This window comes from Symphalangus syndactylus, chromosome 18, assembly GCF_028878055.3.
Source record: "Symphalangus syndactylus isolate Jambi chromosome 18, NHGRI_mSymSyn1-v2.1_pri, whole genome shotgun sequence".
NCBI lineage: Eukaryota > Metazoa > Chordata > Mammalia > Primates > Hylobatidae > Symphalangus > Symphalangus syndactylus.
In genome coordinates this window covers 59,879,564-59,907,453 of record NC_072440.2, presented here as the reverse complement: position 1 = coordinate 59,907,453, position 27,890 = coordinate 59,879,564, and the positions used below count along the sequence as shown (strand labels likewise).

General features: G+C 41.5%; 1 long non-coding RNA gene across 2 annotated transcripts; it reads left to right on the top strand.

Moving 5' to 3' along the window:
- Positions 1 to 370: 370 nt before the first annotated feature.
- On the top strand, positions 371 to 26,911 carry LOC134733626 (uncharacterized). Of its 2 annotated transcripts, XR_010117280.1 has the most exons (6): positions 371 to 478; positions 711 to 949; positions 4,137 to 4,309; positions 5,079 to 5,244; positions 25,675 to 25,761; positions 26,791 to 26,911. It is a non-coding gene; the product is annotated as an uncharacterized lncRNA (long non-coding RNA). The 2 variants fall into 2 exon arrangements; XR_010117281.1 differs by lacking the exon at positions 25,675 to 25,761.
- The last annotated feature ends 979 nt before the right edge of the window (positions 26,912 to 27,890 follow it).

Here is a 27,890-nt window from a genome sequence, read left to right as displayed (position 1 = left end):
GAGAAAGATTATACATGGTGTGTGCGTGGACAGTGGCCAAAGATGGGGCTAGGACTATATTCCAATGTTGTCAGAAGTCATCATTCAGATGAAGGAACAGTAATGAAGTTTCAAATAAAATATGCATTGCCACATTTGCATTTGAGAGAAACCAAGCTGGGGTCACTACCCGTGGCCAGTAGATTAGATGGTGTCAGGCAAAGTTGACCAAATAGGTGATCCAAAGACCCCAGCTGTGCTCATAACTTCTTTATGATCTCATGCAAGGTCATAAACTCCACCCAAGCTCTTTGAGCCTCAGTTTTGTCTTCTGTAAAATGTAACAAGCAATAACTCCCTCTTAGGGATGTATAGAGAGAATTCCCGCAGGAGAGAGATGGCGTATTTCAAATTGAGACCATTCGATCCAGGGGCTGGTCATCAAGATGGAGCAGGGTATGGAGAAGCCATTAGGGATGATACAGAACAGCACCAAAGGGTTAGTAATGGTGGGGAACTGTTTGCACCCCCAGGCCTGAAAGAGTGGAGTAGGGTGGGATTACCTGGAAAGGGAGAGAGAGAGAGACAGAAGGAGAATGAGATTGAGGGAAGGGCTGCCTGGCAGGGGAAGCTGACGCCTTCAGGCAAGTGAAGAAGCCAGCCCGCAGCAACTCTGCAGGGAAGAACATGGGGAAATAAATGCCTTCATCTCTCTCTTGTCCCACCCGCAGAGCTCCTTCTGCGATTCTCTATTGGCTGAACTCCGCCAGAAGCTTCCAGGGGAGACCCCCACAACTGGATGCAGCTCACTGAAGTCAGCTTCCTGGGGTGCGTAGCCGAAGGTAGCAGGGTGCAAAAAGAATCTGGAGGGGCAAGTGAACAATGTAGAGCATATCTGTGCTGAAGATGTAAGGAGAGAGTGGGGGTCAGAAGCTGGCACAGTCCCTGGTGCATGTGTCAGCCGCTAAAGGTAAGTCCCCTCCCGCTGCCACAGCCCTGCTGTCCTTGGCATTAACTGACACCCCAAACAGAATACCCAGCTCAAGGACCTTGGGTCGGACCCCTCAGAGATTGTGGGACCCACCAAGTGGCCAGTCCTGGGCACTGCACAGACACGGGGCATGGGTTTGACAGGAAGCCAGGCAGGCTTGAGGCCAGGGGCCGCTGGGGCTGTTTGTGCAATTCTGCCTGCTTGTAGCTGTGAGCTGCGTAGCCACGAGCTGTCGAAATCAAGAGGCTGACATTTAACATGCAGCAGCTTCCTGTGATGGATAAATATTAAACACAGCACGACCGACAGGACTAAGTAAATATCTATTAGTCTCCGAGATGGAGTCTGCAGGCACAAGGAGAGGATGTCCTAATTGTTCACCCTTCTTGTAATATTTAATAAGCATCTCGCTAGACTTCAGCCAGGAGGAGTTGCCTCACTTGGTTCTCTCAATTTCTCTCTCTCTCTCTCTCCCCCCACCCATCTCTTTTGATTTCTCTCAATCTCTTTTTAACTTTATTATATTAACTCAAAGAGTCTTATATTTTTTGAGACCAGGCCAGAAAAAAAATAATATGAAAAAGTAAGCATTTTCATGACCTTCCTCCAAAGACTGGAATAGAAAGCAAAATTGTAGGAGACCCTAGTAATGGTACAATTCAACCTATTTCTTTATAAGTGTTCAGAAACAAAATAAAAGGTGAAGGACAAGGAGGAAGATTGTGGCAAAAATCCCTAGCCCATGAGGTCAGGTCTAGTGCTGGCTATCTTTCATCTCCATTGGAAAGTCTAATTTTCTACTCTGTGTATGTGTGCATGTGTGTGTATACATATATACACATTATATTATCTATAATATACTATCTACTATATATGTCTGCCCTGAATATTAATATGTGTATGATAGTATCTATTACACACACACACACACACACACACAATACATACATACACACAGTTTGGCAACATGCTGCAGTGCCATGTTGATGAGCACCATGCATTCAATCAGCCAATGCATGTTAACTATGCACCTGCTATAAGAGATACACTGTGCCAGGCCTTGAGTCAGAGGAGCAAACAAGAGAGAGTAGGTCATTGACTGTATTTGTTATTTACTGTTATGTAACAAGTCACCACAGACTTTGTGGCTGAAAACTACAAGCACTTATTTTCTCATGTTTTCTGTGGGTCAGGAATCCAGGCTTTGCAAGATCCTCCACTCAGGATCTCTTGTGAGACTGCAATCACAGTGTTGTCTGGGGCTGCAGTCTCATCTCCAAGGTTGACTGGGGAAGGAGCCACTTCCAAATTCATGTGTTTGTTGGCAGAATTCTGTTCCATTAACACTGAGTAATGAAGCCTTCTGTTTTTCATTGCCTATTGGCTAGAGGCGGTCTCCAGTTCTTTACCCTGGGGGTCTCTCCATAGGTTGGCTTACAACATGGCCACTGGCACCATCTAAGCTAGCAAGGGAGATACTGTATTAGCATATTAGCAAGATAGGCATTACAGTTTTATACAATGTAATCATAGAGGTGACATCCTATCCCCTTTGTAGCATTGGATAGAGGCAAGACACTCAAGGGAAGTGTCACAAAAGAGTGTGAGTACTGGGAAGTGGAGATCATGGGGCCCACCTTATAGTTTATTCTCCACATTGGCAATGGAGCTTATGTTCCAGTAGAGAAGGCAGACAACACATACATAGATCAAGAAAATCATCACTAATAGTGAAAAATGTCAGGAAGATCACCAGGGATCTTTGATCAAAGATAGTGAAGGGCTAGATCAAGGACAATATGGAGACAGAAGGAGCTACTTTACATAAGGGCCCCAGAAATAGCCTCTCATGAAGAGATCATTTTAGTGGAGACTTGATGAATGAGAAGAGCCCAGTCTTGCTGTGGTGAAAGGGCACTCAGGCAGAGGGAATGGCAAGAACAAAAGTCTGAAGGCAGAAAGGAGGCCAGTGTTGTTGAAGTACAGCGGGCATAGTGGACTGTGGTTTGCAATAAGGTTGAGAGGTAGGCAGAACTCAGGCCATGCAGGGACTTATAGGCCAAGTGAGAGGAGGCATTAAAATTTGATTCTTAGGGTGACAGGCAGTGTATTAGTGCCCTAGGGCTGCTGCAACCAATTGTGACAAACTGTGTGGCTTTCAGCAATAAGAATTCACTTTCTTACAGTTCTGAAAGCCAGAAGTCTGAAATCCAGGTGTCGGCAAGGCCGTGCTCCATCTGAAGGCTCTAAGAGTTAACCTTTTCAGCTGGGCTTGGTGGCTTGCACCTGTAGTCCCAGCTACTTGGGAGGCTGAGGCAGGAGAATCACTTGAACCCGGGAGGTGGAGGTTGCGGTGAGCCAAGATCGCACCACTGCACTCCAGCCTGGTGACAGAGCGAGACTCCATCTCAAAAGGAAAAAAAGAGTTAATCTTTTCTAGGCCTCTCTCCTGGCTCCCAGAGTTGCTAACACTCCTCAGTGTTCCTTACCTCACAGGCATGTCATTCCAGTCCCTGTTTCTGTCACCGCATAGCATTCTCTTCCTGTGTGTCCGTTTATAGTTTCCTTGTCCTCTCTTTATAAGGACACTGGTCCTGTTGGATTAAGGGTCTACCCTACTCCAGTAGTACCCCCATCATAATGTACAGCTTAATGACATCTGCAAAGACCCTATTTCCAAATAAGATCACAGTCACAGGCTCCAGAGATTAGGACTTTAATATATTCTTTGAGGTGGGGAGACACCATTCAATTCACAACTGGAAGTCGTTGGAGGGTTTGAAAAAGAGGAATGGTGCTTTTTAAAGAGCCCTTAGGTTACTGTCTACAAAATAAATTTGGGGGCAGGCGTCATAATCTGAATTGCAGGTACATGACCATGCAGATTCATGATGAAGATGCCTTGGTCAAGGGTGAGAACAGTGGCAAGGAAGGGAGGTCTCAGTAGGAGGCAGATGCACTGGGGGTGGGAAAGGATGGCTATGCCCTCTTTGTTGTGATCTGTCATCTCAGTATTCTGGGAAGATGGCATCTGGTTGGAGAATAGGAATAGCAAGAGGAGGTATAGGGTGCACATACTGGAGAAGACCACGGTGGGGGCAGGAGGTGGGTGGCCATTAAGGTCTGTGTACAAATATTCCATCTCTCCTCCCTCCATTTGGAACAGAAGTGGAGAGTATGAACATAAGCAAGAGGAAGTGATGAGCATCCCTTCCAGGAGAACTTTAAGAGCCAGTGTGTGATTTGCTGGGCTCCCAAGCCCTCTGCTCTGATGACAGCAAAGCCCCAAATCATGATGCCTCCATCAGTCTGGACCCCTCAGCAGAGCCAGCTTCACAGGTGAGCAACCTGTGCAGTCACACAGGGTCCCACAGTTAAAGGGACCCTGCACTTGGCTTATTGCTCTGCTGTCACCATCTTCAAATTCTTAGCAATATTTGAACAAGGGGTCCTGCCTTTGCATTGTAAGCCGACCTCTGCAAATTACAGAGCTGGTCCTACCTCTGAGTGAGGCCAGTGCTTTGCAACACCACAGCAGCCTCATGGGGAGCAAGTAGCATAAGTGAGAAATAAAAATTGTCTAAAGTCACTAAAATTCAGGAATTATTTTGTTACTGCAGAATAGCTTAGCCTATTCTAACTGCCCATGGAAGCAACAGCAAGGCTGAAGGCTTCTAGAGGGGAAAGAAATAAGCCTAGAAGAAAGAGCACTAAGATGGGCTCAAATCTCTTATGCTGCGTTTTGAGCTCTTGATGAGATTTGCTTGGAAGGTATTTTTGTTCTTATTCCAAGGGCAACTACATTTCTAACTAGATCTATGCTATATTGGTATATGTCTTGGATAATACATCTCAGATTTAGACAGACCTGAGTTGCACTACTGGCTGTGTGACCTTGAGCAGATGACTCAACTCTCCAAGGCTCAAATTCTCCCCTGTAACATGGGAGTGATCATGACAGGTTCTCCCTCATAGGGCTGTTATGATAATCCAAGTAAGTGCTCAAATCGTGGTAGCTATTATTATTGTTATTGTTGACTAATGAAGAGTGTGAGGCTTCCCCAAAGCCACCTTCCCCATCTTATCCCTCTGAGTCTCACCCATTTAGCTGGAGTGGATGAATCAGAACTTTCTCCATGGGAGCATTTATAAAGAGGGGACACCCAGCGCAGAAGACGTTTTCCAGGGAGATCTCGGGGAGCCCAACAAGCCAAGAAGAGCAGAGCAAAGCATTCCAAGGAAGGAATCTAAGTCTGCAACAGAGCATGCATGAGGTGGGTGCTTTTATCCCTGCTGTGCATTCAAGGAAAGGAGATCCAGGGAGGTTATAGCATCAGTCCCTAGTCACAAAAATTAGTAGCAGACCTGGGATTCATGCCAAGACATGCGGATGCCCTAACCAGGTCTCTTAACCACACCACTGCACGGCTTTTTGCAAAACTGTGGTTGATAAATTTGCCCTCTTTGCTATTTTGTGTCCTTCATGCCAGTAACTAACACGGTAAGTTCCCATGCAAGTTTATTTCAAGGTTAACACTTGCCTTTGTAGATGACTTCCCTTGCTTTCTCTCATCAGAAATCCCTAACCGTGCGGGGTAAGCCTGGATGGCAAGGAGCTTAGAACACAACTCAGTGGTCACGGGCCTGACGTCATTCATCACTTTGCGTACCTTCAAGGTCCTCTGACCTCCTCTCTCCTTCAAAATCTTACTTTGGGCTCTGCCTCTTCCCAGAAGCAGTAGCAAGTCCCCCAGCTGATGAGCAGAATCAAAATTTTACAAATGTGCATACCAATGGAGTTATTTTAGAATATGCCCATGCCTGCAGAGGATGACTGCAAAAGCCCCTACTATTGGTAGAGCAGTGAGAAAATTGGTTTCACTGTCATGCCTTGTGTATTAGTTATCTATTGACTTATGCTAATTGATTGATGCTACATTTAAAAAAACAAACACAAAACCTCAGCAGCATACAGCAATAAGTTTGTATTGCTTGTGCATTTAGGGTGCTCAGCCAGCTGGTTCTGCTGGTCTTGCTGGGGATACTCACACGTCCAGGGCTTCGCTAGCTTTTGGCTGATTGAGACTGGCCTCAACTGGAATGGTATGATTCTGGCATCTCAGTTTGCTCCATATATCTCTCATCCTCCAGGGTAGCCTACGCATGTACGTCTTGCAATGATGGCAAGGAGCAGGAGAAAGAAAGCCCACCCAAACAAGCATATTGGAAGCCTAGGTATCCCATAAGCTCACATCTTGTTGCCCAAAGCATGTCATGTAGGTGGTCCAGAGTCAGTGTTGAAGGGCTCTGCAAAATCACATGATAAAGAATGTGGTTGCAGGGAGGAGTGAAGATTTGTGCCCATTGCTCCAATTGACAACCACGGCACTAGGCTCAGGCCACACTTCTTCCTAACAAGAGAGCAAGTCAAAGCATGGTTAGTCAAAGTCCATATAAAAACTCACTTCAACAGGCCTCCTCTGGATAGAACAGCTGATATTAAGTCATAAGGTCCCACATCAGAAAGATACTGGGTATCTTTGGTTCAGCAATTCCATCACCAGGAACTTTTTTATCCTAAGGAAGTCACTGCACAGTGGACAAAGATGTATGCATAAGGATGCTCCTTCTGGCCAAAGACCAAAAACATAAATGGCCATCAGTAAAAGCCAAGTGAGTAAACTATGGTCTATATATGCGATAATCAAAGAAATAAAGGAAAACGTATAATTCCCTAGAAAGTATCAAGTAACATGGAAGGAAACTAGGCAGGGAAGGAGAATGGGTGTGGGGACAACAAAGAGAGGCCAGAGTGAGAAGGTGAGGCTGTGACCTCAGAATGATGAGGTGAGAGGGGAAGGGATTCCAGGCAGTAGGACAGCATGTGCAAAGGCCCAACATGTGTGAGGGGTTCAGATGTCACTGACACTACCACTAGCCCTCCTTCAAGTCCTCTCCCATGGGTCACATGGGCTCATGTGGTTGCAATCCAATTTCAAAAAGGTCTCCTAACTTACCAGGCTCAAGCTACTGAGAGTGCACCTTGGCTTCTCAGGGGTCACTCCATTTTCCAAAGACCAACAAATTAGGTACAAGAGCAGAAGGGCTGTGGCCAAACAGGCTTGCTGGAATTGCTCTCTGAAAGGGTATGAGCCAAGATTTTTTTATTTTTTCTTTTTTTAGACAGAGTCTTGCTCTGTCACCCAGGCTGGAATGCAGTGGCACGATCTTGGTTCACTGCAACCTCCGCCCTTCCAGGTTCAAGTGATTCTTCTGTTTCAGCCCCCCAAGTAGCTGGGACTATAGGCAAACACCACCACATCTGACTAATTTTTGTATTTTTAGTAGAGATGGGGTTTTGTCATGTTGGCCAGGCTGATGTCAAACTCCTGACCTCAGGTGATCCCTCTGCCTCGGCCTCCCAAAGTGTTGGGATTAAAGGTATGAGCCACCCCACCTGGCCCAAGATTTCTAATAGATGGGTGCTACAGGTTGAATGTGTCCCCCAAAGTTGATGTGTTGGAAACTTGATCCCCAATGCAACAGTGTTGGGAGGTGGGGCCTAATGGCAGGTGTTTAATGAGGGCTCCACTTTCATTAATGAATTAATGCCAATTACAAAAGGGCTGGCTCAAAGCTGCAAGTTTAATCTCTTGCTCTCTCACTCTCTCTCGCCCTTCCACCTTCTACCATGGAATGACACAGCATGAAGGTCCTCACTAGATACAGCCCCTCAATCTTAGACATCCCATTCTCCAGAACTGTAAGAAATAAATCTCCATTCCTCATAAATTACCCAGTCTCAGGCATTCTGTTATAGTAACACTTCATAGACAAAGACAATGTGTGAGCAGAGGGAAGGGAGTAACCAATGGGACCAGAGACAGCCTGGGATGGAGGAGAAGAGAGAGGTTTTGCAAATCAGTTGAGCTGGCTTTGCCTGGCCCCACCATTTACCAACTTTATGACCAAATGCATGTCACTTCACCTCTTGGAGCCTCAGTTTCTCTGTGAATATGAGAATCACGCCCACTGCTAAGGTCGTAAAGATTCAATGGCGTGCACAGTACATGGCACATTGGATATACTCAACTGATGGTAGCTAGATACTGTTGTTGCTGTTTCCTCTATCTCATTTTCTTTTCCTGACTTCATAGGACAAAACCACAATGCATTTCAACCAGGGCCCAAGCTTCTATTGAGCATGAAGCAGTCTTTGCTTTCCCTGAGCCCTCTTTTGAATTTTAGATTATAGGTTTGATTAAGGATTCAAGATATTAGAATATGAGAATGCGAGTAACATTCTGTTTTTTCCTGCTTGTAGATATTGATTTTCTGCCCCCATCTTTCTTTTTTTTTTTTTTTTTTTTTTGAGACGGGGTCTCGCTCTTTCGCCCAGCCCGGAGTGCAGTGGTGCAATCTCGGCTCACTGCAAGCTCCGCCTCCTGGGTTCACGCCATTCTCCTGCCTCAGCCCCCCGAGTAGCTGGGACTACAGGCGCCCGCCACTGTGCCTGGCTAATTTTTTTTTTTTTTTTAATTTTTAGTAGAGACGGGGTTTCACCATGTTAGCCAGGATGGTCTCGATCTCCTGACCTCGTGATCCGCCCGCCTCGGCCTCCCAAAGTGCTGGGATTACAGGCGTGAGCCATCACACCCGACCTCTGCCCCCATCTTTCTATTCCATGGAGTTTGATGCCCAGGGACACATGTGGGCTGAAACAGACTGCCTCACCCACACACTGAGGCAGGCCCAAGCCTCTAATTATAGGGCAAGTTTAGGGTCGTCAGGCAGTCAGTACCTGGGTAAAGTCAGGCCTGAATTCATTCATTCATTTGCTAAGAAACATATGAATTCATTTATTTGCTAGTGAACTCAGCATTTACCGTGTGCAGGCAGTGTACTGGGAGTGGAGAAGCAGTGGACAATACCCAGCCCCAAAGAACTCACTATCCTAAATATGATGATAATAATGACAGCTATTTACTAAACACTCGCTACAGGCACTGTCCTTTGATTTTCTAATTTGATTATCCTAACAGTCAACCTCCTGCCACCTGCCTACATCTCCCCAGGTACCTGACTGTGATGCAAGACAGGCTGGAGCCCTCAGGGGAAAAGAGGTGTCTTCCCAAAGAACAGACATGGCAAAGGGCTGGCATGCTGGTCACCTCCCTGTGCTGGGCCATGCACTCAGAGAGGCATGAGCAGAATGAGACACCAAAGAGGGCCTTGCAGTGACTACTCACCGAAGAGGGGGCACTTCTCAGTTCCACACTCCCACCCTGGACCACAGCATGCTTGGTCAGAGTCTCTGGGATTTGGACAGTAGTAGCCTTTGTTCACTTGGAGTGGCGCTGTGCTGTATGACATGTATCACTTTTTACTTGGAGACAGTGAGATGAACATGGAAAGTTCCCACTCTCTGCCAGGCCTCAGGAAGCAGAGGCAGGTTGAGGAGAGCCTGACCCCAGCATGGCAGAAGGGAGGCCCGACAAGTGAACTGTTCTTTACAGTGTGGAATGATGGAGGTGATAGTAAATATCTGGATGTCTATTCATGTGCCCACTTTATGGGAAAGCAAATTGAGGCTCCAAGAAGTTAAGCCATTTGTTCTCATTCTCAAAGCAAGCATAAAGTAAGATGGGGGCTTGAACTCAGATCTACTTGATAGGAACAGTCAAGGGCTTATCCATTCCCTCCTACGTGTCAAGTGTGTTTGGGACCTTAGACGAATAGGAGGAAATTTGTGTAGTTCTCACCCTCAGGGGCTGATAATAGACTCAAATTTCCAAGAACAGGACTCTGCGATAATGTTTACTTCTAAAATTCTTTCTTATTTCATTGGTTTTGGCATATGTATGCACCTGTAAAAGCATCAACACATTCAAGATCATAAACCTATGATCAATTGTACCCCAGAAGTCACCTTGTCATCTCTTCCTCTCGTCATTCCCACTTCCACTATCACCCTGCAATCCAGGCAACCTCTGTTCTGCTTTCTGTCAGTATCGATTCCTTTGCTTTTTCTAGAATTCTCTATGAATGGAATCATATAGCATGTCATCGTTTTTGTCTGGTTTCTTTACCTCAGCCTACCTTTGAGTTTTGTCCAATTTTTTGCATATGTCAATAGCTCATTCCTTTTTGTTGCTAAGTAGTATTCCATTGCTTGAATGTACTGCAGTCTGTGGATCCATTCACCTCTTGATGGGTGTTATTTAGATTATTTCCAGTTTTTGGCTATTACACATAAAGCTGCCGTGAATATTGATGTACAGTCTTTGTATGAATAGATCCCTTCAGTTGGATAAGTACCTAGGAGTGAAATGGCTAGATCACATGGTAGCAGTATGTTTAAGTATTTTTAAAACCACAAACCATTTTTCAAAGAGGCTGTACAGTTTACATGTCTAACAGAAGTGAATAAGAATTCTAGTTTCTCTCTGTCTTTGCCAACACCTGATAGGAATAGCCTTTTACATTGTGGACTTTTAAATCAGTATACAATTGTATATCATTGAGATTTTAATTTGAAGTATCTTAATGGCTAATGATGTTGAGCATCTCTTCATTGCTTATTTGCCATCTGTATATCTTTGTTCAAGCATCTATTCAAACTTTTTCGCTCTTTCTCAAACCTAAGCATCTTATTTTGAGATAGTTGTAGCATCAATTTTGAGCATGTGCCCATTCTTTAATCAGGCTCTTTCTTTGCTTGTTATCAAGTTTAATAGTTCTTTATGTATTCTGGATAAAAGTACTATATCAAAAATGTGTTGTGAAAATATTCTCTCTAACTCTGTGCATTTTTAGATTCCTTTAACAATGCCTTTCAAAGAGCAAAAGTTCTTAAATTTTATGAAGTCTAATTTACCAATATTTTCTTATATGGATAATGGTTTTGGTGTCATATCAAAGATCTTTTTGCCTAACTCAAGGTCACAAAGATTTTCTGATATGCTTTCTTCTAGAAGTTTTATAGCTTTGGGTTTTATATTTTGATCTTTAATCAATTTTAACCTAATTTTTATTTTATTAAGTATGGAAAAAAGCTATTAATTTTTTGGATATGAATATCCCATTTTTCCAACATTATTTGTTGAAAATACTATCTTTCCACCACTAGATTGCCGAGGCACCTGTGTTGAAAGTCAATTGATTGTATATGTATGGGTAAATTTCTAGATTCTATTCTGTTCCATTGATATATTGCTCTTTTTGCTAATACCATACTAGGAATAGGAAGAAACTTGGACTTAGCCTTTGAAATCAGGTACTGTAAATATATTTTCAATTTTATTTCTATTTTTAAAGAGGTTTGGATTTTTTAGGTTATATACTTTTCCATACAAATTTTAGAATCATTGTATCTTTTTTTCTACCAAATAATAAAAGCCTGCTGGGATTTTGATTAGGATTATGTTGAATCCATAGATTAATTTAGGGAAAATTGGCATCTTGATGATATTGACTCTTTTGTTCCATGAACATGGTATACCTCTTCCTTTATTTTGATGTTCTTTAATTTCTCTCAACAATATTCCCTAGTTTTCAATTTGAAGGTTTTGCCGATCTTTTATCAGATGTATCCCTATTTCATATTTTCACATGCTATTGCAAGCAGTAGTGGGTTTTCATTTCAATTTTCAATTATTCATTACTAATAAATAGAAATGTAATTGAGTGTGTATATCAATCCTGTATTCTTCAGCCTTGCTAAGTTTACTTGTTTATTCTACAAGCTCTAGTGTAGATACAGCAGGATTTTCCAGAAGATAATTATATCATTTGCTAATAAACCTAGATGCCTCTTATTACTTTCTTCTTCTTCCTTTATTGTGCTGGCCAGAATCTCCAGAAAAATGTTGAATAAAAGTGCTGATATCAGACATCATAGCCTTCTTCCTAATATTAAAGGGAAAGCATTCACTCACTTACCATTTAATATTGTGTTTGTTGTAAGTTTTTCATAGATAACCTTTATTAAGTTAAGAAAGTTTCTTTCTGTTTCTAGTTTGCTAGGAGTTTTTAACAGAAATTGATGGATGTTGAATTTTTTCAAATTCTTGTTCTGTGAATACTGAGATGATTATATGGTATTTCATCTTTAGTTTGTAAATATGTTGAATCACACTGATTTTTTAATGTGAAACCCAGGCTTGCATTCCTTTTTATCAATAAAAATATTTTTTGCTCAAGAATTTACTTTGTTTGACATTAATATAGCCACACAAGCTTTCTTTAATTAGTGTTAGGAAGTGTATCTTTCCATCTTTTAATTTATTGCATCCTTATATCTAAATTAAATTTCCTATAAGAAGCAATAGTTGGGTCTTGCTTTTTTATTCAATCTAACAACCTCTCCTTTAATTAGGTATTTGAATAATTTTTATTTAATATGATTATTCATATGATTGGACTGAAATCTATCTTCTTACCATATTATTATTTACTTTGTATTTGTCTCATCTGTTTTTTATTTTATTCTTCTTCTCTTCCAGTCTTCTGGAGTTATTGAGTGTTATTTTATTATTCTGTTTTATCCCGTTTGGAATTAATTATAACTTTCTTGTGTTATTGGTGATTGCTTTAGAGTTTATAGCACACATCTTTAACTTATTAGAGCCTACCTTTAAAAAATACTAAGCTACTTCATATATTGTGTAGGAACCTTTCAACAATATGCTTCTATTTCTCCTCACCTGGCATTTGTGCATTTACTGTAACAATTTACATACTATGTATGTTTTAAGCCTCACAGTACATTGTTAGTGTTCTCCCTTTAAACCATGAATTATCATTTAAAGGGATTTAGATGTTGGGAAAAAAATTATTTTATATTTTCCTATTCAGTGACCATGCCCAGTGCTCTTTATTTCTTTGAATACCCGTATTCCACATTAACATCATTTTCCTTTGGCCTGAAGGACTTTCTTTAACATTTCCTGCAGAGTTTAACATGTCTTTTTTTAGCTTTAGCTAAAAAACGCTTTAGCTTTCACATGTCTTTTTTTTTAAAAGAAATCTTTATTTCACTTCATTTTTTGTAAAATATATTTCCTGGGTATATAATTCTAAACATTTTTTTTTTAAGATACTGCTTCACTATCTTCTGGCTTGCATTGTTCCTAATGAAAAGTCTGCTGTAATTCTTATCTTTTTCCATCTGCATGTAATATATTCTTTTCTCTGTTCCTCTTTTTCATTGTTTTAGGTATTTGTCATTTGTCTTGGAAGAGATTTTATTTGTTTGTTTTTTCCATTTGAAGTTTGTTAAGCTTCCTGAATCTGAGTTTTCATCAAATTTTTTTTCCATCCTCTCCTTTCAGAACCTCCAATTACATGTGGGTTAGGCTGCTTAAAGTTGTCCCCCAGCTTATTAATGTTTACTAATGCTCTGTTCAATTTTTTAATTCTTTGTTTTTCTGTGTTTTGATTTGGTTTGTTTTTATTTCTGTGTCTTCAGTTTCACTAATCTTTTCTCTTGCAATGTCTAATCTTCTGTTAATGCCGTTCAATATATTTTTCATTTCAGATATGGTCGTTTTTATTTCTGAAAATATTTATGTCTCCATGTCTCCACTTAACATGCTCAATCTTTTCTCTAGGTTCTTGAACTTAAGAAATACAATTTTAAAAGCTCTTTTAGTGTCCTTGCCATCTTGACTCAGTTTCAATAGATTGATTTTCTCCTCATTATGGGTTCTATTTTCCTGCTTCTTTGCATACCTGGTAATATTTTGATTGTATGCCAGCTATTGTGAATTTTATCCTTTCAGGTGCTAATTTTTTTGTATTTCTATAAATATTCTTGAGCTTTGTTCCTGGATGCAGTTACTTGGAAACAGTTTGATCCTTTCAGTTCTCGCTTTTAAGCTTTGTCAGGTGGGACCAGAAAAATGTTTGATCTAGGAGTAATTATTCCCAGTACTAAGGTAAAATGTTTCTGAGAGCTCCACCTGATGGAACAGAAGTTATTCCTGGGTATTATGGTATCTAATCCTTTCAAGTACTTCTTCCTCTTTGCCTCCGGTCATTTCCTCACAAGCATTTGTTGATAAGAACTCTGCTGAGTACTTAAGGAGAGCCCTCTGCAAATCCCCAGAGCTCTCTTTTCCAGCTTTCTCTCTCTGGTACTTTGCTCTGCCAATTGTAGCAGATTTGGCCTCCCTGGACACCCAGGCTTATCTCCTCCATTTAAGAACACCCAGATCTGTCTGAGTTCCCCCTCCCTATGTTGTGGACTGGAGTCTCTCTGAAGGTATAAGCTGGGGCAATTGTAGAGCTCACCTCATTTGTTTGCCATCTCTCTGGGATCACTGTTCTTTGATATGTGATGTTCAATGTCTTGAAAACCATTGTTTTATGTGTTTTCTTTTGTTCTGTTTTAGTTATTTCATATGGGAGGGTAAATTCAGGCCCTGTTATCCCATCATGCTGGAAGCAAAAGTCCTTGTATGATTAAGTTCTCATAAAAAACAATAATAATAAAGATATGAAGAGGGGCTTTAAAATAGGGAAATTGGTGTGATCTGGGGATTTATTTTGTACCTGGCCCTCTAATTTTACCTTCATGTAGATCTCCCCTCTCTGGTACTTGGGGATGGTAATGCTATAGTCACTTTATAGAGGTAAGTGAGGTCCCAGGACTTTGAGGGAGCTGTCCCAGGTAACAGAACTGACATTTGAATATAGGTCTGTCTAATTACGTTTACCATCCCACCTCACCAGCTTACTTGTTCACTCAAGCACCAGAATGAATGAATGAATGAATGGAGTGGTAGGATGAAGTGAGTAAATACATGCATGAATGTTTAACATACCTGCGGGTCCTCTCATTTCTCACAAATAATAAAAATGTCAGCACTGGAAGGGAATACCTGTAGGTCATCTTGACCCATTTGAAAGGCTCAAGGAAGGCAAGGAATTTACCTGAGGCTGCACAGCCAGGGAATCAGCCCTGAGAAAGATCTCCTCTCTCCCTCTTCTTTCTCCAGTTGAGGCTAATAAAGCAAGAACAGCATTCTCATAATATGTATGTGTGTGTATATACATTATTTGACTTTAAAGATGTATTTAAATATATCTCTTTCACCTGGGCTTGCAAACAGTCAGGTTTTATTTGAACAAATTAGTCCTGAGTGCATGGCGGAGTGCTGGGTGAGGGAGAGAGGTCAGAGCTAACAAGGAGAAATAAAGCAGGGATGTGCCGTCAGGCTGTGTCGAGGCTTATTTAGAAAACATTCTCAGTCCACTCTCCTCTGCAGCTTGTAACTTAATCTGGAAGGCTCTCCTCCCAGACCCACTCCAGGCTGCTCTCACTCTGTCAAACCTGCCGGGACTGTTTTCTTAGAAAACCAGTTTGAAAGCAAAACCATTAAAAATGACCTGTATTAAGGGGCTTTTCAGTGAGAGGGACCTAGGGATGAACATGAGTTTGCGGGAAGATAAAGTCCAACCTGGTCTGCAACAGGGTATTAATTGGGACTCTTTCTGCTATAAATTATAAAACCCAACTCAAACTAGGTTAGCGAATATATAATAACTATATCTATTAATACATTATATAACTATATATACAGTAATATGCGCATAATGACATTTCAGTCAATGATGAGTCACACACACAACACTGGTCCCATAAGAGTACGATACCACATTTTTTTTTTTTTTTTTTGAGACAGAGTCTCGCTCCGTCGCCCAGGCTGGAGAGCAGTGGCGCGATCTCGGCTCACTGCAAGCTCCACCTCCCGGGTTCACGCCATTCTCCTGCCTCAGCCTCCCCAGTAGCTGAGACTAGACGCCCGCCACCACGCCCGGCTAATTTTTTTTGTATTTTTAGTAGGGACAGGATTTCACCGTGTTAGCCAGGATGGCCTCGATCTCCCGACCTCGTGATCCGCCTGCCTCGGCCTCCCAAAGTGCTGGGATTACGGGAGTGAGCCACTGTGCCTGGCCCACATTTTTACTGTACCTTTTCTATGTTTAGACACACAAATACTTACCATTGTGTTACCATTGACTACAGTATTCAGTACAGCAACATGCTGTACAGCTTTGTAGCCTGGGAGTAAGAGCTCCTAGGTTCCATAAAGCCTAGGTATGTAGTGGGCTACACCATCTAGGTTTGTGTAAATGCACTCTGTGATGTTCGTACAGTGAAATCATGTATGATGTTCCCACAAAGAAATCACCTAACAATGCATTCCTCAGAAATACCCCAATTGTTAGGTGATGCATAACTGTAAATATATATGTGTGTGTAGATACACGTGTGTGTGCACATGCACACACATCTGTTCATGTAACTGGGAAGTTTATTGGACTACTTTAAGGTACAGTTGAGTCCAGTTGTTTTTGTTCCCTTTTAAAATAACTTTATCATTGCTCTTACAAAAGGAATCCATTGTCATTTGAGAAAAAAAAGTAATATATTAAAAAGTGGGAAAAAAAAAATAAAAGTCACCCAAAACCTGTCATGCAAAAATAATCATACTTTTTCCTAAGCTTTTTCAAACATCCTTAAGATTGATAGGTATGTAAATATTGCAAATTCTAATGTTTGTCTTCTTTTCTGATTCTAAGGTCAATAAACACTCATGGTCAAACATTTGGGAAAGAGAGAGGAGTATACAGTAAAAATAATCAATCAGAATTCAACCAACAAAGAAGTCATCTCTGTTAACGTTATAGAATTTGCTTTTTAACTTTTCACCCTCTTTCTATGTGTTTAATATATACTGTGCATCATACATCATGTATGTATATTCATTCAAAAGAAGGTAAAGTTAACATTGGATCATTTAGGAATCCCAGGCAGAAGACAACAGGTTAAGCCCTTCAGAGTTCCCTAATATTTACCACTGGGCAACCAGTTTGTCTTTCTCAATTAAAAGAAAAAAAAGTCCAGTGAAATCAAGTCGTTCAATGTCAGTTTTTAATATTTGGAAAATATTTTCTCAGGTTTCTGACAGGAAAAGTAACTCTCATGCTGCTCTCTGAAGCTCCGCTTTTGTGGACACAGAATAGGCCATATGGTTGCATCCTTTTCTCCTTACCTTCCACCTAACGCCCCCCAGCCCCCAACCCTTGTGCAAATGGTTCCACCATTGCTGGAAAGTGCTAAGACAGAATGGTTGTGCTTAAGAGCCATCAGCGTGGTCCTGTACCAGTGAGTTAGGGATTAAGTAGGACTTTTGGCTCCTCCCCACCAATCCCCAGCCTGTCTGCTTACTTACGGGAACAGGCTGGAAAACTTCTTTGAGCCTGGGCTTCGGTATTGATACCATTATAGAAATCATGAGTCTCCACTGTGTTTTCTTTGAAAGGTATACAACTACATTATGTTTCGTGGGGTCTTGCAGACAATCTTCTTGTATTTGGGTAAATTTGGCTTGGCGGTGAGGCCGGAGGTATGGCCAGGAAAACCCTGCACTACTCTTTTAAAGACTGTTGTTAAGAGGAACTTGTTTAAGAATTTTACACAGGACTGCTTCCCACTGGGCGTGGAAGAGCTGCTTCTGAGGCATATGCAGAAACAGCTTTAAATAGCCTTGACTCGTAGAATGAAGTAGACCTTCCACAAATCCCTTTCGATCTGATTATATGGGAAGATTTCACTTGTTATTACTCTGTTTTTAACACTTCTCTAGCACTTGCTAATCTCCCTTTTTAAGCAACAAATAGTCTTCAAACACAAAACTTTCAGTGAGAAGTGGTTATATGGCCAGCTACACGTAATAGAATATTATAACTGTATTCCACCCACTCTAAGATGCCATGATTGTTCAAATGCACCATTATTTTTGCATACCTCTAAGAAAGAAAACTAATTTTCCAATTAGTTGTAAAAGACCATTTGTTGTAAGTTACATTTTAATTCCCAAGTTGCTAAAATATAAAAAAAAGAAACAGACAAAACCCTGTATGTCCTGGTAATGGCAAAATTTAATATTCTCACTGCTTTTATATTTATGATTGCCTTCTATTTATGGCTGATGATGAGGGCTTTACATTTACAGGTGTTACATAAATTATCTTTTGAAATAAATATGTTTTTAAAAATCAAGTGGATTGATTTAAAGAAAAACCTCAATTATAACACTATTGATACAGATACTGCAAGCTGGTTTATGAACAACTAAAGATTGTGAAATCTCACTACAAGTGATTTGGCAAGGCTGGTACTACGTCATCTCCAGGACTTTCTTAATACTGAGTGAGAATCTCTTATGACTGGAGACATCTTGTTACCAGCAGAAAAGATCCGGGTTACCCCAAGTTACTTCTCGGTATCTGTGTGGATCTGCAGCAACTTCAGCCCTTGCCTCCTCAGAAAGAAGAATTTGATTGAGGGGCATAAAGCAGAAAAAGAGACTGAGGCAAGTTTCAGAGCAGGAGTGGAAGTTTATTAAAAAGGCTTTAGAACAGGAAAGAAAGGAAAGAACCCTTGGAAGAGATCCAAGTGGGCACCTGAAGGTCAAAGAGAGTAAAAAGGAGGTCATTTAATCTTGATCCTAGGACTTTATAGGCTCACCTATTTCCCGTGATTCTTCCCTTAGGGTGAGCTTTCTGCATTTTCAGTGTTTTCCTCACCCCTGGGAATTGAGCATGTGCAGTGTATATAGGGAGTTACACGCATGCCCATCCGAGGCTTTCATCCTTTTTCTGGTGGTGTACCCAGAAGATCATACTTTGCCATTTTTGTCTCTTAATGTGTATGCCCAGGAAGTTGCTTCTCCCTGGGGCCTGGCTTTAATTAACACTTTAGTATTAATAAGTGTGGACCATCAGGAAATAGCCTCTCCCTGGTGCCAGCTGCCAATTTATCACTTTTAGAGAAGCAATGTAATAATTGCTGAGCCACCACCACAAATTTCTAGTGGGTGGGGGGAGAACCCTCTCCTGCCCCACTCATTCCTAACTACCTGTAACATAGAGAGAGTTTCCCCCTTCTTCTCTTCCTTTGCTGGGACCAAATTCTAAGCCACATTCTTTACTACATTGGTCAGATGGAATCTCTTGCTGGATTCAAACCAAGACATGGTTTATGTGCAAGTCCTTTCTTACCATCATTTAGCCATTCTTGAGTTCCACATTTTGCTATACTTGTTGTCTGTAGACCATCCTCAAGTAATTTTTTCTAAAAGAGAAAATGAAGATATGCTTTTTAAAACTAAAAATAGATAAGAATGTTTTCTTCTGCCACTTCCATACAATAAAAACAGTTTGGCTGGGTATAAAATTATTGGGTCTCATCTTTTATTCTTTTAAGTTGCCCTTCTGGGGACTTTTATTATTGCAGGGAGAAATCTTAGTCTTTTGAAGTTAAATTATTCTTTTAATGTTTAATGTTTTCTGTCTAAATCCTTAGAAGATTTTTCATTTACCTGTGGAATTCAAAGCCAGAATTAATCTAGTCATGGTCATTTTTTTCATTACTTTGTTCATAACATGGTGATGTTTTTCAAGACACATTATTAAGGTTTCCTTAACTCTGGAACTTTTTTCCATTGTATCTTTGATTAATACTGGTGCTATAATGCCTGACTCTCATGATGGTTATTATAATTAATTGATATTTCTCTCATAAAACAATTAGGCTGATGCCTGGCATCCACTGAGTGCTCAACAATTTTAATTATCTTTTCTGTCTCCTTTACAGTCATTTTCTAGGGTATTTGGGCTTCTTATTTGGATAAAGCTCATATTTTTTATAAATTGGTGTTGCCTGTCATTATTCTCATTAGATCCCTAGTAATAGGTCCAAGACAGGACACTTTATGATCCCCTGAAACATAGGATACAACTCCACCTTGGTGAAAGAGACTTTGAGATCTGACCCTAATCTCTAAGAAGGCACCAGACTTTTGATCTCATACAAGCCAAGAACAGACTCTCATAAAACACCCTGAGTATACAGCTATGCATTCCAAACTTTCAATGAGTAAAAAAGCATAAAAATATATCAACTTATAAATTCTTTCTACAAGTGCAATTAGGCTGGCTAAGTTCAAAAGTAAACAGGATAAAAGAGTATCTCTTAAAAGAGGAAGAACTTTTTTCAAGCAGTTATTAAAGACCTATCTACAAATTGCTTATATGTTAATTATAAATCAAGTACTCTAGAAACACTCATTGATAAATGATTTTCATGCAAATTATAAATTGCTTAAGAGAGCTCATTCACAAAATGATCTGTGCAATAATTACAAATCAAGAAACTTAAACATACACATATACATATGGTATATGTGCTAATTACAAAAGGCATTTTAGAGACTATCATTTACAAATTAAATAGGTGCTCATTGCCCACTAAATACTTTAGAAAATTCTATGTACCAATAATTTTCATGCTAGTTACACAGCAAATAATCTGAAACATACACAGTGTTTGCAAATAATCCATGTGCTAATTACACAACAAACACTTTAAAAACACCAATGTAAAAATGACTTGTGTGCTAATGACATAACAAACACCCCAGAAACTCCCAGATACAAATAATTTATGTCTAATTACACATCAGACACTTCAGGAACACCCATGTGCAAATGATTTATGTGCTAATTACACCAACACTTAATTTCAAAAATGTCTAACAACAAATTATTTGTATGCTAATCACAAATCCAAACACTTACAATTGATTTATGTCCTGATGATTAGCTGCTCTTATTTTGTTTCCTTTAAGGACCCACCATCTCAACAGACTGACAGCTTTCTTCTGACTGGTACTTACTATGAATATAAATAAAATGTCTGAGTCTATATTACAAAGGCTTTGGGATCTACTCTTTATTCTCCCTTCCCCAATTCTGCCCAGTAGTTGCAGTCTGATTACATTTTGGGGTACAGTGAATTGAAGGATTTGTCTTTTTTTTTTTCTTTTTTCTGAGACGGAGTCTCGCTCTGTTGCCCAGGCTGGAGTGCAGTGTCATGGTCTCGGCTCACTGCAAGCTCCGCCTCCCGGGTTCACGCCATTCTCCTGCTTCAGCCTCCCGAGTAGCTGGGACTACAGGCACCTGCCACTACACCTGGCTAATTTTTTTTTGTATTTTTTTAGTAGAGACAGGGTTTCACCGTGTTAGCCAAGATAGTCTCAATCTCCTGACCTCATGATCCACCCGCCTCGGCCTCCCAAAGTGCTGGGATTACAGGCATGAACCACTGCGCCTAGCCACAATTTATCTATTAGAGCAGGCTGAGAAGTATTACTTAGGGTAAGAGTGTTCTCTTCCTTTTGGCTGTTTCATTGGCACCATCAAATTAATTTAATGAATGAAGTATAGGTGCTTATTAGCCACTCAGTCTATATACTAATCTTTCATGTTCAAAGAGCTATTATTGTCCTCAAATATATTTATGCAGAAATTTTGTCCATCATGGCCACTACTGCTTCCTTATGCCCTCTCTAGCATGTGATAGCTTACAAAAAATTTTTCCATATTCATTATCTTATTGGACTTGCTTCTTATAAAGGAGGAAGGACTCAAAAATAGAGGTTAAAAGTTCCCGTTTTGCAGATGGGAAAACTGAGGCTCAGCATAGCCAAGCAGTATTTCTCGTGGCAGACTTGACTCCAAAGTTAGCCAAACTTCACAGCTAATGGTTTTTCTTCCAGCTGACATTCCTCCACAGGAAAACCTTCCATGGCCATCCTCCCAGAAGTCTCTAGAACAAAAACACCAACACTGCCCACAGGAGGGGATCCAGTCTCTGCTGCTACTGCATCCCATCCTCTCTCCTGGCTCTCTCAGATCCCTGGCCTCTCCCTCCACACCATGCTGGCGTTTCAAACCAGACTGGGGGCCCCAGCACGCTTCTCACCTCTTTAAGAGTGAAAATGTATATCCCAGAGATTGCGGCTTAATTGGCTGATTAATAACAGAAAACCTAATTGAATGCTCCCAGCTCGTATGTACAATGTCTTAATGTTAGAGCCTTGGGAATAAACACACAGCAGGGAAGTCTGAACTGCAGCACAAGCACTAGCACTTTCAATTTAAAAGTCAATCTCATTATACAAGAAGCTGTTCCCTTTATCCCCATGGAAAAGCTCACACTCTCAAACCAGATTCCCATTGTACCAGCATCCTCTACTCCATCCTGTCTCTGAGTGATGCAAATATTAAGATGGGTCCCCTTTCTCCTTCTTTCCCCTTCACCTCTCCCTCCCTCTCTCTGTCTCTGTCTCTCTCTCTCTTTCTGTTTGTTCTCCCTGCTGCATATCTGAGCAGCTCAGTAAATATTCATGAAATGCCATTGTGAGGTCTGTGAAGAGTGCAGACATGGACCCTCAGAGGTGATGTGCAATTTGGCATCGCCAGCACCCAAGGGTGAGGGAGGCAGTGAGGTGCCTCCAAGCCAAGCCTTATGTTACATCCTGATCCGTTCAGCTTTCTCCTTCAGGGCAGCCTGATTAGAAGTCTTACAGTGCTCAGAAAGCTGAGCTAGATATTCTTGGCTGGGCTTAGAGTGACCAGGGAAGAGTCAGTAAGGGCCCATACCCTAGGCTCGTCCTGGTCAATCACAGCATCTGAGGCAGGGCTGAAGCTCCTGGGCAACTTTATTAATCAGCAAAGGGCTGCCATAACAAAGTAGCACAGGCTGGGTGGCTACTTTCTAAACAACAGAAATTTATTTTCTCCCTGGTCTGCAGGCTGGAAGTCCCAGTTCAAGGTGTAGCAGGGTTGTTTTCTACTGTGTCCTCTCTCCTTGGCTCAAAGATGGCACCTTTACAGTGTGTCCACAACATGGTCTTCCCTCTGTGCACGCAGAGTGTCTTTTGCTGTATCCAAGTTTCCTCTTAAAAGGACACCAATCAGATTGGATTAGGACCCCACCCTAAGGACTTCGTTTTAACTTAATCATCTCTTTATTTATTATTATTATTATTATTATTATTTAGAGACAGGGTCCTGCTGTGTCATACAGGCTGGAGTGCAGTGGTGTAATCACGGCTCACTGCAGCTTCAACCTCTTGGGCTCAAGTCATCCTCCTGCCTCAGACTCCCAAGTAGCTGGGACTACAGGTATGCACCACCATGCCTGGTTAGTTTTTTAAAATTTTGTAGAGATGGGGTCTCTCTATGTTGCCCAGGCCCAGGCTGGTCTTGAGCTCCTGGGTTCAAGCGATCCCCCCACCTCAGCCTCTCAAAGTACTAGGATTATAGGCATGAGCCACTGCACCCTGCTTTAATCACCACTTTTGTTTTAAAACTTTTATTTTAGGTTTAGGAGTGCATATGCAGGTTTGATACATAGGTAAATTGCATGTCATGGGGGTTTGGTGTGCAGATTATTTCATCACACAAGTCATAAGCATAGTACTGAATAGGTAGTTGCTCCATCCTCTCCCTTCTCCCACCTGCCACTCTCAAATACACATGTGGTCATGTTAATTACCTCTTTAAAGGCCCTATCTCCAAATACAGTTGCCTTCTGAGGTACTGAGGGTTAGGGCTTCAACATATAAATTTGGTCGGGGAGTGGAGGGAAGACACAATTCAGCCTATAACAGCATGTCTTTCTGCTTGGCTATCTCTAAAACTCCTCAACCTCAACATGTCCAAATTAATCCTCACGACCTTGAACCTCCGCTCAGGCCCCTGAAGCCCTTGAGAATTTCCCATCTAGCAGAATGTCACCAACACAAGCTAGATACCTTTTGACTTATCCTGTCCACTCACCCCCCTGCCCAATTCATCTCCAACTTCCCCTGTTGACCTGACTCCCCAGATGCCACATCCCTAAGCCCAAGTTCCCATCATCTCTTTCCTGACCTTCCACTCCAACCCACAGGTGTCTTTCTGCATCTAACCCTGCACATCTACAGCCTATTCTGCAGAGTGGCAGAAGTATCTTCTTCAAGGCACATCTGATTATGTGCCCTTGCACCTGCTCAGCCTCCTGTGTCTTCTCTGACCATCTCTTAAATGCTGATGCTCTTAGAATTCAGTCCCAGCCATCTCTCTTCTCTCCATATCATCTTTCTGAACACTCTCATCCACTTCTACAGCTTCAGTTACCTGCTACAACCTTGCATTAGTCCGTTTTCATGCTGCTGATAAAGACATACCTGAGACTGGGTAATTTATTTTTTCTTAAAAAAAAAAAAAAAGGAGGTTTAATGGACTCACAGTTCCACATGTCTGGGGAGGCCTCACAATCATGGCAGATGGTGTAAGGCACATCTTACAAGGCAGCAGACAAGAGATAATGAGAACCAAGAGAAAGGAGTTTCCCCTTATAAAACCATCAGATCTCATGAGACTTACTCACTACAATGAGTAAGAGTATGGGGGAAACTGCCACCATGCTTCAATTGTCTCCTACTGGGTCCCTCCCACAACACATGGGAATTATGGGAGCTGCAATTCAAGATAAGATTTGGGTGGGAACAGGGCGAAGTGACTCACACCTGTAATCCCAGCACTTTGGGAGGCTGAGGTGTGTGGATGACCTGAGGTTAAGAGTTTGAGACCAGCCTGGCCAACATGGCGAAACCCCATCTCTATTACTAAAACACAAAAATTAGCCAGGCGTGGTGGTGCACAGCTGTAATCCCAGCTATTCGGGAGGCTGAGGCAAGAGAATCGCTTGAACCTGGGAGGTAGAGGTTGCAGTGAGCCGAGGTCATGCCACTGCATTTCAGCCTAGGTGACAGAACAAGACTCCATCTCAAAAAAATAAAAATAAAAAAGATTTGGCTGGGGACACAGCCAAACCATATCAAACCGAGAGGCCACTCTTGGCTTCCAGATCATTCCCCAAACCCAGGCCTTTCAACCAGCTTTCAAACCCAAGGGTCTTAGATGCTTTAATCCATTATCACTAAGCAAAATAACAGCCCTGTAAATATTTGTAATGAGATACTTGGTGAAACAGAACTTGTAATTATTATTTTTTCATTAAAATATTATTTTAATAAATTAGCTTATTTTCACTAAAAGAACCCACTAGCCACTTCTCTAAGTAGACATGGTAAGTCACCCTGTGGTAAAATTTTGGACTGTAAAAGAGCCACATAAGTGGTGTCTCCAGCTGACGTGAAAACCCATTCCTTGAAGGAAAGGTATAATAGAACCATTGACACACGACCGCCACTCTCCCCTCCAAGATTTCTCAATGGGCAAGGATAAATTTACATTATGGTTGGAAAAGAAGCCACCCGGGAGGAAAAAGATTGAGACCCGAACTCACTTTGTTGCAAAATTCAACATTTTTAGAACTTCTTTGCAGGGTTGGGGAGATCCTGGATGAAGCAAATTGGCGGTGGGTTGAGGGGGTGGACATCTAAAGCCCTACAGTGGAGATCACGTGAAGGAATGGAATGTCTAGTCTAGAGATGCAGCCCCATAATAACATCTGGGTGCTTGGGGAAAAGGACCATAGCTGAAATGGATAGACCCTCTAGTCACAGCCCCGACGCGATTGTTTCTAAAACACGACCACCAACCTATGGCATTCAGTGACTGTGTGGTTGACTGTGACTTCTAAAAGACTACTTGAGACCCTGAGCATGGAGCAGTTCTGTAATCTGGACCGGAAACTGGAACAACATCCTCAAAACTTGGGAAACAGGTACACCAGACTGCACCAGACAAGTTCCCAACAATGACACATTGTGGAGACTAAAGACCAGATAGTGATAATTTATGAATGAAACTCTAGTCTATTCTCTACCTGTCTTCAGAAGCAAGACTGACCTCCTTGGACCAGACTTTCTGGACAATTTGCTGGCAGAGGAAGAGACCACAAGAGGAAAAAAGTGGACTTCCTGGTAATTTACAGGTTTGATTAATAAATTTGAATATTTAAAAGAGATTTTATTTTCACTAAAGAAGATAGCTAAATGGTAAATAAGCCTATTCAACATTATTAGTCATCAAAGAAATTCAAGTTAAAACTACAATGACATATCACCACACACCCTTGAAAATGGCTAAAATAAGGACTGCTATTATCAAGTGTTGGGGAAGATGTGGAGCAACTAGAACTCTCATACTCAATTTGGGAGTGCAAATTGGTTCAATCTCTTTGGAAAACTGTTTAGCAGTAGCTACAACAGCTGAAAGCATAGATTGTGACCCAGTAATTTCATTTCTGGATATTACTACACATATATACACAGGAATGTTTATATATTTCCACCAAAGTGCCTACACAAGAATATTCATAGCAGCACTATCTGTAATAGCCTAAAACTAGACACTACCTAAATGCCCATCAATAGGTTAAAAAAAAAAGATAAATTGTGGTACGTTTCTATAATGCATTGTTACTCAGAAAGAAGAAGGATGAGGAGAATGTAACAACATGAAAGAATTTCACTGTCCTAATATTGAGCACAAGAAACCAGAAATACATACAGAAAAGTATACCATACTCATTGTTCTATTTATATTAAATTCAAGAACTGGCTAAACTAATCTATGATGACAAAAGTCAGAATGTGATTACTTTTGGAAGGAGGAGCATTAACCAAAATGGGACATAAAGGAGACTGTTGAGATACCTGAAATATTCTTGTCATAATCTGGGTAGTGTTGTATGGGTATTGCTATGTATTAAATTGTGTCTCCCCACACCTTCGAATTCATACTTTGAAGCCCTATTCCCCAATATGGTTATGTTTAAAACTAGGGCTTTTAGGAGGGAATTAAGGTTAAATGAGACCATCAGTTCCCTGATCCTATAAGATTAGCATCCTTATAAAAGAAACAGCAGAGTTTGTGCACTCACTCCATCTTTCACTCTCTGTCTGTCTCCCTCCCTTTCCCTCTCTTCCTCCTGCTTTCCGCATGCATAGCACAAGGAAAGACCACGTGAACACACAGCAAGAACGTGGTGCTCTGCAAGTCAGAAACAGACCCTTCATCAGATACCAAATCAGCCAGCACCTTGATCTAAGATTTCTGGTCTCCAAAACAGTGAGAAAATAAAATTCTGTTGTTTAAGCCATGCAGCCTGTTGTATTTCATTATGGCAGCCTGAGCGGAATAAGACAGGTATATACAAATGCAAATTCTATTAAGAAATTTGTATGTTTTACTCTATTGAAGTAAGTTATACCTTAATTGAAGAATAAATAAAAGAGAAAGAAGGAGCAGCACCACCTTGTTTGTATTCCCAAGTTGGTGAGCGAGTGATATAGGTTGCCTCTCACTGTGCCCACTCAGCCGATGAGAAAAGTGCAGCTTTGAGTGAAGAAGTGACATGTGGCTATGGAGGCAGAACTAGGTACATAATCCAGTTCAGTTTGGTGAACAATGACAATGTGTGCCCTTTGCAAGCCCCAGGATGGGCATTGCTGTCAGGAGTGGCCTCATAGGAGGTATGCAGTCCTTAAAGGTAAATAAGCATTTACAACACGGTGTGGTCCACACTGTGATGGGCTTCCCAGAGGTCACAAGAGCGCCAAAGGACCACCTAGCATAGCCCAGGATGTGGGAGTGGAAACCTGAGCCAAGACTTCAGGGGTGCCAGACAAATCCTGCACTTCCCCTTCTCCCAAAGTCAGCCTGGAGCTCCATGTCTTGCTCCTTAAAGTGTGGTCCACAGACCAGCAGCCTCTCTGTCACCTGGATGCTAGCTGAAAATGTAGAATTGTGGCTCCAACCAGGCCTACTGCATCAGGATCTGCTTTTTACCAAGATCCCCTGGGAAAGCACACTCGCACTGGAAAAGTGCTGGTCCGTATATTTCAGAAGGACACTGGGAGCCATGGACAGCTCTAAACACAAAGTGGCATCTTCTCAAAGAGCTGAATCCCCCACCGTCTCTATCCTGGCTGCAAACACTTCTGAGCACCAGGACATCCACTCAATTACCACTCACCCAGGTGACTAGGTCCCAGGAGATTGTGTGTCTATATTCACCTCCCCAACAGAGCAAGTCTGGCCCTAGCAG